This window comes from Mustela erminea, chromosome 8 (genome assembly GCF_009829155.1).
Source record: "Mustela erminea isolate mMusErm1 chromosome 8, mMusErm1.Pri, whole genome shotgun sequence".
NCBI lineage: Eukaryota > Metazoa > Chordata > Mammalia > Carnivora > Mustelidae > Mustela > Mustela erminea.
Window position 1 is genome coordinate 11,896,722 of NC_045621.1, and position 10,246 is coordinate 11,906,967.

General features: G+C 39.3%; 1 non-coding gene across 1 annotated transcript; it reads left to right on the forward strand.

Annotated features, from left to right (window-relative positions):
- Window positions 1-4,206: 4,206 nt before the first annotated feature.
- Window positions 4,207-4,318, forward strand: LOC116597983. Its single transcript, XR_004288896.1, has one exon. It is a non-coding gene; the product is annotated as a U6 spliceosomal RNA (small nuclear RNA).
- The last annotated feature ends 5,928 nt before the right edge of the window (window positions 4,319-10,246 follow it).

Below are 10,246 nucleotides of genomic sequence, written 5' to 3' on the forward strand. Positions count from 1 at the left end.
CAGTGATGTTGGACAGAGATTTTGAAATTACAACTGACTGACTGAATCAAAATTTGAATGTGAGATAAAGCAGAAGAATCAGGTAACTGCTAGTATTTGGAGCAGAAAACAGCTAAATCAGCATTATATTAGAGCTCTAGAATAGGGTTAGAGTCTAATTTCTAAGGAGATTTTAAAAATCAGATTTGCTAAATCTCACCTGTTTCTTGAACCAAGTTTCAACTTTTCAAGAGGCTGCTAAGGTTTTGTGCTATATCCCAAGAAACCTGAAGAAACCCTAACAGATCTCAGTTTCTTGCAAACTTAATATACCCAAATGTATCCTTCCTTAAGTTAGGTGACAGATGTGAAAGAAAAAGGAAACTTACTGCCTCACACAATTGAGCAGCCTTGAAGAAGTCAAGTGAAGTTTCATCTAACCATTCAATTATATCGCCAAGGACTTTTTTCATTGTCTATTCCTTCTGCCATCTATAGTGTTTCAGACAGAACCTGTCTTTTTATGGTGGCAGCAATTTCAACCCTTACTATTTTATTATTGAGTGCTTGGAGGAGTAGAAAAGAAACTTCAGATAATTTCTGTACAAGTCTTGAGATTCACTCTTACTGAATCAACTCATGTCACATTCGCATCCATGAACCGATCTCAAGAGCTGGCGGCATTATTAGAGCTAATATATCAATGTCATACACCCGAAGTTAGAGGTAGGTTCAGCTTTTAGAAAACCATCTGACTTCCCAAAGATATGGGGTTATGAAGAATGGGATAGTGAAGAATGGATGCTTGGAAGCAACATATATGACCACATACATCCACTACCTAGCCTAAATGGCTACCCAAAGATGTACCTCTTCCACTGTTTTATGGGGTCCTGGCATTTGGCTTTAGGGCTCCAGAGACCAATCCAATATTTCAGACCAATTTTACTAAGTTCTGGTAGGCCACTCCAAAGGGGGAAGATGGGTTTATCTCAGGGTTTCTCTCTCTACTAAATTGAAATAAAATCTCCAATCAACCATCTCCTTCATGCCTCCTACTAAAATACACAGATGCACACATATTATTAAAGGCATTTCGTTCTTGCATGGGTCAAAATCCACCCAGAAAAGATGCTTCATGGGGCTCCAGGGTGGTTTAGTTGGTTAAGAATCTGACTCTTGATTTCAACTCAGATCATGAGCTGAGGGTCATGAAATTGAGACCCATGCCAGGCTCTGTGCTCAGTGGGAAGTCTGCTTGATTTTCTCTCTTTCCCTATGCTTCTGTTCCTCCCTCCTCTCTCTCTTGAAAAAAAAAAAAAAAAAAAAAAAAAGATGCTTCATGCAATAACCCTGGAGTTTCCCTAATACAGCATCTAAGAGTTTTGAGCACTTTAATGAGGTACCAATTAGATATATTCATCTCTATTACATACCTACCTTCTTTCTCATTATTCCTCTCCTGAGGAATTATTCCTCTCCTGAAAGGCCCAAGAGCTATCTAGAAAAAAACAAGCTTATAGAGCTCAAACGTAACAAACTGATAAGCCAGTGGAACATGGGATACAAACAATGTTGATTTATTCCTTTACTATACAAATAAAAAAGTTAATAGAACACCTTGAAAAGAGAATAAATAAAGAGTATGTTTTCAAAAATTAGACAAGCAGTTGGCTTAGGCTGTTGGCATAGTATCCCTGATTACAGACTTTTAAATTAAAAGCTTCCACTGATTCACAAGAAAAAACTCTCTTATAATTTGTTTAAATTTATATATGTTTCAATAAATTATTTTTTGCAAAACAATGAACTTCAACCCATACCTTCCACCATATATGAAAATTAACTCAAAATGGATCATAGACTTAAATGTAAAATCTAAAATTAAAAAATTTCTAGAAGAAAACATGGGAGAGGGGCACCTGGGTGGCTCAGTCTGTTAAGCATCTTCCTTCAGCTCAGGTCATGATCTTGGGGTCCTGGGATCAATCTCCCATCCATCCAGCTCCCCACTCAACAGGGAGTCTGCTTCTCCTTATGCCCTCCCCCATCCCCACTTGTGCTCTCTCTCTCTCTCAAATAAAAAAGAAAATGTTAAAAAAAAAAAAAAAAAAAAGAAAACATGGGAGAAAATATTTGTAAACTTTGGTTAGGCAAAGATTTTTTGGATATGGTATAAAAGTACAATTCATAAAAGAATACATTGAACTTCACCAAAATTAAAAATTTCTGCTCTTCAAAAGACAGTTAAAAGTGTAGAGCAGACAAGTCACAGACTGGGAAAAGATATTTGCAAATCATATATATCTGGTAAATAACTTGCATTCAGAATATACAACTTATCTTTGGACAACATGAGTTGAACTGATCTGGTCTACTTTAGACCTGGATTTTTTAATATAAATACAGTATAGTACTGAAATGTATTTTCCTTTCCTCAGGATTTTCTTAGTAACATTTTCTTTTCTCTAGCTTATGTTAATGTAAAAATTCAGTATATAGTACTTACACAAAATATGTATCAAATCAACTGTTTATGTTATCAGTAAGGCTTCCAGTCAATAGCAGGCTATTGGTTAAGTTTTGGGAGAGTCCAAAGTTACAAGTGGATTTTTTACTATGTGGGGGAGTCATTGCCCCTAGCCCCCATGTTGCTGAAGAGACAACTGTACAAATAACTCTCAAAATAACACATTTTAAAAATGGGCAGAGAAAATAAAGAGATACTTCACCAAAGAAGATATAGGAATGGTAGGTAAGCACATGAAAAGATGCTCAACAGTGTTGGTCAATAAGAAAATGCAAATTAAAACCACAGTAAGACACCACTTAGCATCTGTTAGTATGGCTAAAACTAAAACTATTAACCACACCAAGTGTTGTTGAGGATGTGAAAGAATTAGAAGAGACCATGGTGGAATTGTAAAATGATACAAAACTTGGGGAAACATTTGGCAGTTTCTTTTAAAGTTAAATATATACCTACCATATAATCTAGTCATTCTGTTCTTATTTATTCAAGAGAAAAGAAAGCATATGTCCACACAAAGACTTTTCCACAAATGTTCATAGCAGTTTTATTTGTAATCACTGAAAACTGGAAACAACACAAAGGTCCATTAATGGGTGAATGAATAGACAAACTGTGGTATACCAATACAATAAAATACTATCCAGCAACCCTCTTACACTGTTGGTGGAAATGCAAGTTGGTGCAGCCACTTTGGAAAACAATGTGGAGATTCCTTAAAAAATTAAAAATGGAGCTACCCTATGACCTGGAAATTGCACTACTGGGTATTTACCCCAAAGATACAGATGCAGTGAAAAGAAGGGCCATGTGTTCATAACAGCAATGTCCATAATAGCTAAAATGTGGAAAGAGCCAAGATGCCTTTCAACAGACGAATGGATAAAGAAGATGTGGTCCATATATACAATGGAATATTACTCAGCCATCAGAAACGATGAAGACCCAACTTTTGCATCAAAATGGATGGGACTGGGAGACTATGCTGAGTAAAGTAAGTCAAACAAAGAAAGTCAATTATCATATGGTTTTATTACTTGTGGAACATAAGGAATAACATGGAGGACATTAGGAGAAGGAAGGAAAAGTGAAGGGGGGGGAGTCAGAGGGAGAAATGAACCATGAGAGACTGTGGACTGAGAAACAAACTGAGGGTTTTAGAAAGGAGGGGTGTGGGGGGATGGGTGAGCCTAGTGATGGGTATTAAGGAGGGCACGTATTGCATGGAGCAGTGGGTATTAGACTTAAACAATGAATCTTGGAAAACTACATCAAAAACTAATCATGTATTTTATGGTGACTAACATAACACAACAAAAAAAAAGAAAAAAAATACTATTTAGCAATAAAATGAAGGACTATTGATAAATAAAGAAATAAGGGTAATTAAAAAAGAAGCCAGGCCCCAAAAGAGAGTACATAATATATGAGTTCTTTTATATAAAATTATAGAAAATAGGAACGAAGCTACAGTGATAGAAATTAGATTGGTCATTGATTGGCAGTGGGGGACTGGAGGATGGGGAGGACAGGAGGGATGAATCACAAAGGGGCACAAGAGGGAACTTTTGGCAATATGACTATGTTCCCTGTCTTGATTGTAGTGAACATTCAATAGGTGGACATATGTCAAAACATCAAATTGTACAATTCATATGTGTTTAATTCTTTATATGTCAATGATATTTCAGTAAAATGCTAAATAAATCAATATTTAGCAAATACACTAAAATTGGAATGATACGGAGAAGACCAGCGTGGCCCCTGTACAGTGATGACACACAAATTCATGAAGCATTCCATATTAATAAATATGTACATAAGTGACATTTAAATGTGTTTGTTGAAAATATCCAGCCATGTTGTCATTTGACAATACTTGCTGAATGCTTCCATGCACTGAAGCTGTAAGAGGTAGGAGACATCCTCCCATACTCCAAAGGCTTTCAAAGCCATTGGCAAATTCTCATTTTGAACTCATGGGGTTGGAGCTGGTGGTGGGGCATATGGTATAGATTTAGGATCTAGAAGTCTAGAGCCAAGGGCAAGGTATGAGCTGAAGGCATAGATACTGGAGCTGGGATACACAGAACAAATGAAATACCTTACATGGGAGAAGAGTCTAGAAATAGATTATAAATGGAGGAGTATAAAGACTGAGGACAGAACACTAGGGACACTAACCATGAGATGTGCTAGTGTGAGATGGGAAGGGGGTGATGGAGCTGGGATGAGAACTCAGAGTGTTCGCACAGAGGAGGCGGTGTCTGAGGACTCAAAGAGGCCATGGATAAGAAATGAACAGTGTCCACTGAACTTGGCAAATAGGAGGTCTCTTGGTGACAGCATTGCAGGTGCTATCATAGGAAACTAGACACCAGTGCGCTAATATTCTTGCACTGTGCTTTGGTTATTGTAAAGGGGGCAGAAAAGAAGCAGTTTTTGGACTTTTGGGCCATCCCTTCTCAGATAAGACACTACCGTACTCTAGAGCACTGAAAAGATGATGTCTGAGTCTAGTTTTTTTTTTTTTAAAGATTTTATTTATTTGAGAGAGAGAGAGCGTGAGCATGAAAGGGGTAAGGGGCAGAGGGAGAAGCCGGCTCCCCGATGAGCAGAGGGCCCGATGTGGGACTCGATCCCGGGACTACCAGGATCATGACCTGAACCGAAGGCAGTTGCTTAACCAACTGAGCCACCCAGGTGCCCTGTCTGAGTCTAGTTTTTACTGCTCTGCTCTTTCATGGCCCCAGATAAACACAATCATACTCTCCTAATTTTGATCAGAATTCATGGCAGGTACCATTCATTATTCTTTTTCTCCTTCACTCAAGCCCTTCATTCAAATGGCTTCTTTCTTTCTAGCTCCATCTCTGTCCTTCAAGCTGCATCTCCACTCGCTTCCCTCCTCACCATCCTCAGGCTTCTTGAAATCTGGTTCTGAGCTGACTGTGGGTGAGGACTGTGATGTCAGATTGTAGCCTGGAGAGTTTCATCACCAGACCATGGGAGGCCAAATGTGGGCTGATCATCCAGATGAGAATTACAGTCTCATGAAATCTTCATAGGTCTTGAAGTCTTCTATATGTCTCTGAAACCTTCACTACCAATGCAATTGACCTTCCTGGTCCCCTGCCCCAAGATGGCCCTTCTCGATTCCCAGCCACCAAGCTCTTGACTGCTCTCTCTAGACCATCTGCCATCCTGTTCTTGGCTTATTGACAAAAGGCAATGTTGAGTGGGAGACTTTAAATTTGGATTGAAGTAGCTTTTTCAGAGAAGTAGGCTTTGAGTAGTGTTGTTCCTTTGGCTCTTTTATTATTATTATTAACATATAATATGTTATTTGTTTCAGGGGTACCGGTCTGTGATTCATCAGTCTCACACAATTCACAGCCCTCACCACCAACACTTACCCTCCTCAATGTCCATCACCTACTACTTTGGCTCTTACCTTATGTCCTGGTCCTAGTAACTATGCTTCTTCCTTCTTCTTCACCTTGTACTGGAATTCTTAAAACAAAATCCCATCTCTGCTTCCTTCCTATTCCTTAACACTTGGCTTGTTGGCTGGCTGTATCAAGAATTTCTGTTGGTACAAAAGCAGTGAATAACAGTGGCTTAAACAAGGCAAAAGTTTATTTTTCTCTCCTGTAAAAAACATCCAGAGGTAGACAGCCCAGGAATGCTCTGACACTTTTCAGTGGTCAGAGACCAAGATTTTGTTTTTCTTTCTAGAACAACATCCTTAGCACTGTTTCTATTTGCAAGGTTTCCTCGGGGCCAAATTGTCTATTGAAGCACCAACCATCATTGTTGTCTTTCAAGGAAATAGCAGAAGAAAGAGGTAAAGGGGAAGGAGGTAGGAGGCACATGGTAGCTCTTTGTCCTCTTTTTACAGAATTTTCCAGGAAGTTCTATCTAGCAATAGCTTATATTTCATTGGCTAGAAATTAGTTACATGGCTAAACCTTTCTATGCAAGCCAAATAAACAAAGATTCTAAGTAAGAGGGAACGAATGGATTTTGTACATATAATCCAAAGTGTCTGACATAATTGCTCAGTTTAGGAAACTTTGCCATTCATTTTATCCCTATCTTTCCCTGGTCCAGGGAACTATCCTATCTCCATGATCCTAATATTTGCTGATGGGCTTCCAAAAATCTGACTGCCTGCTGATTACCCACCTGGGTCTCCAAATTTTGTCTGTTTCTAGAGTTTCTATTGCTGTATATATAATTGTTTAAATTACTTGATCAGTCCTATTTGGTTTTCCAGGCTGTGGACACCGGGCTTGGACTTCTTGTCTACAAATTCCTGGTGAGCAGTATTTTCCAGTATTGTCAAAGATGCTTGAAATTCCCTCAAGGAGAGAAAGATGAACATATTGCACAAGAGCAAACGTGGAAAGGGCGATGACAATCATCATGTCAGACAGGAATGCACATCTGGTCTGAGGCAAGCGGATCCTTACCCTGTGTGAACTACGGCTCTTCCTCTTCTCCCTCTCATCTAATCAGTCCCTGTGTCTGGGCTATGCCCCCACATCCAAGGGCTTCATTTTCAGTTTGGTAACTAGATTGTTACCTTCCAAAATTTCTCTTCATTGTGGCCTCCTTGACTCTGAATCATTTCTGGCTGTAATTTCTTCAGTCTTAGACTTCATTTTAGAAATGATGTTTTCTTGACTTTTCCCTTCACCTGAGCTATCAGACACCCATTCTCAATCACAGCATCTCCAGGCTCTACCTTGAGAATGGTGATAAACAAGTTTGTTGGAACAGGCTCATACAGGCTTGAGAGAGCCAACTGTTAAATTTGAAATGTGTTAAAAATAAAGTAAATATAAATATGTTACATTATTGAATTGTTGATCGCTTGAAACTGGCTGTGGTAAGAGTATTTACAACATGGAATTGGCAAGTGCTACCAACTAGAACCTGTTTTTCCCCAAAAGGTGGTTTACTAGTGCGCTATTGCTCATTTCTCCCCATAACTGTCCCTTGTGCGTGTGCGCACACACACGTACACACACAGTGGACATTTCTAACTCCAGACCTTCACCTCTTCAGTCTTCCTTAGCTTCCAGTGCCAGATGACCTTTTAATACTTCCCTACAGAGAGTCAACATTTTGACTCCCACCTTAAAACACTTCTGACATTCGGTGATCAAATATATATTTTGGAAATATATTCTGGACCCTAAATAGACTTACCCAAAACTCCTGACCACACTATTTGAGAACTGCTCATGTAGCACATCTGTCTGTCTGCAGAACACCTGCAGGAATCATTTGTTGGGGGGAAACCTACACACTTAAGATGGCGTTCTGGTAGAGATACATGATACCTGAGGGACTCATGTATCAGCATCAGGGACAGCTCCGCACAGGTTATTAACTTTTGTGAGCTTACTCTTTGGAGGAAGAGAGTCAATTAATTATTACAGGTATTTCAGAGAGCCTTGTGCAAACCGTGCGATGAAAAAGCTTCACGAGCCAACCAAAATTATCGAGTTGCTTTGCCTTTGGTAAGAATTCTATTAGTTCAGATCTGGCTGTCCCCTTACCATGATCAGGAACTCTGTGACATGTATCTTCGATTAATAGCAGTAAAAAATGAGTTCTTACTTATCATTACAGTATTTTAGTAAATAAAACCATTCAAAAGGAAAAATAATAGAAGGACGATGGAAGGCTAGGGACCACTCGACTATGAGTTTTTTAAGGGCATGCCGAAGTTTTACTTTAAAAGAGTTAATGTTTATAAACATGTAGAGGTTGCTGCTATGATGACTAGAAGCACAGGCTCTGGAGACAAACTGCCTGGGTGTGTGATAGAGCTGTGTTACTTACTAGCTCTACGATTCAGGGCAACTTAATCTCTCTGTGCCTCAGTTTTCCCACCTGTGAGACAGAAATAAAAACACCTACCTTACATGATTATTGTAACACCAAAATGAAATACTCCATAAAGTGCTTAGAATGGTGTCTGGTATGTAGCAAATAATGAATAAATATTTGCTTTCATTCTTATTATCAATGCTCTTTTTGGAGTGCTTATGAGGTGTCAGAAACTATGCTACATGCTTTAGAGTCAATCTCTTGTAACAGTATGAGGAAAAAACTAAACCCATTTTGTGAAAAAGAAAACAGACCTTCGGGGTGCCTGGGTGGCTCAGTGGGTTAAGCCTCTGCCTTCGGCCTCAGGTCATGATCTCAGGGTCCTGGGATCCAGCCCTGCATTGGGCTCTCTGCTCAGCGGAGAGCCTGCTTCCCCTTCTCTCTCTGCCTGCCTCTCTGCCTACTTGTGATCTCTCTCTCTCTCTCTGTCAAATAAATAAAATCTTAAAAAAAAAAAAAAAAAAAACACACAGACCCTCAGTGGAATGAGGTAGTTTTTCCAAGTTCTGGCTAGTAGCGAAAGAGGTTGGCTCACTGCAGTTTCGGAGTTCCCATTTAAATGAGAGAAAGATGTAAAACCAACCCAAGCCATCTTGATATTTAGTATTCTATTAGGAAATTCTTCCTTTGTAGGCAGCCTAGCCCTTGCATGCTGTTGCATAAACTAGCCTTGTTCTGTCTTTAGCAGAGACAGAAAAACTCATCAACATCCCTGTGCTTCCACTTGAAGTCATCAAATTTCCCTTCTGACTTGCTTTCTCCACATTTTAAAAGCTCACAGCTTCATGAACTCTATTTATTAACCATAGGATAATTTCCAAAGAAGTATTTTCACTTTGTCTAACTGTAATTTTAAAATTAGGCTTTAGGGGCGCCTCGGTAGCTCAGTGGGTTAAAGCCTCTGCCCTGGGCTTGGCTTGGGGCATGATCTCAAGGACCTGGGACTCTCTGCTCAGCAGGAAGCCTCCTTCCTTCCCTCTCTCTGTCTGCCTCTCTGCCTACCTGTGATCTCTGTCTGTCAAATAAATAAAATCTTTAAAAAAAAAATAAAATAAAATTGGGCTTTAAATCTAAAGTTTATTATTAATGTAAGTAAGGTGCAGTATCCTTTGTCTGAACTTGCTTTGTTTATGAGGCAGCTGGATATAAAGATCCTTTTCCCCTGCTTTAGACATTTTTTTAAAATCCCAACTTCTTATCTAGAAGTTGCTGTCTACAAGGTGTCATGACATACTTAATAAGAATTTTAAAAATTTTCAAGTTTGCGTGTCATGTTTTTCATGGGGGTGAAGTCTAAATTCTAACATTTAGTCGTGCAATCAGGAAGTCAGGTTTTTTGGGGAGGGTGGGGGAGATATTTAAATAGCTGTGTGGACTGGTGTTTTTTAAGAGATGAATATTATGTCATTGTCAATCATTCATTCATTCTTCTTGTCTGGGTCAGGCACTGTGCTAGATACCCGGAACTAAAGACAATAGTCTCTGCTCACAGGGAGTGTGCAGGTCTCATCGGGGAGATAAGTGTGTAATTACTTAATTACGATGATAGAGCAAAGTGCAGAAATCAACAGGAATGTGGGGAAAAGGCACCCTCAAATGTGGAGATAGTGGGGTCTGATAAAAATCCTGGGTGACCAATCAGAGACCGAAGCTCTACACTTATGCTTAATTTGTTTCATTATTATGCCTTCCCTTATGGCTGAATTGTATCCCTTCCCTTAAAAACCTATGTTGGAGTCCTACCCCCCAGTACCTCAGAAAGTGACCTGACTTGGAGATGGGGTCATTAAAGTGACATTAGGGTGGACTCTAATCCAAAAGAGAGGAATTTGG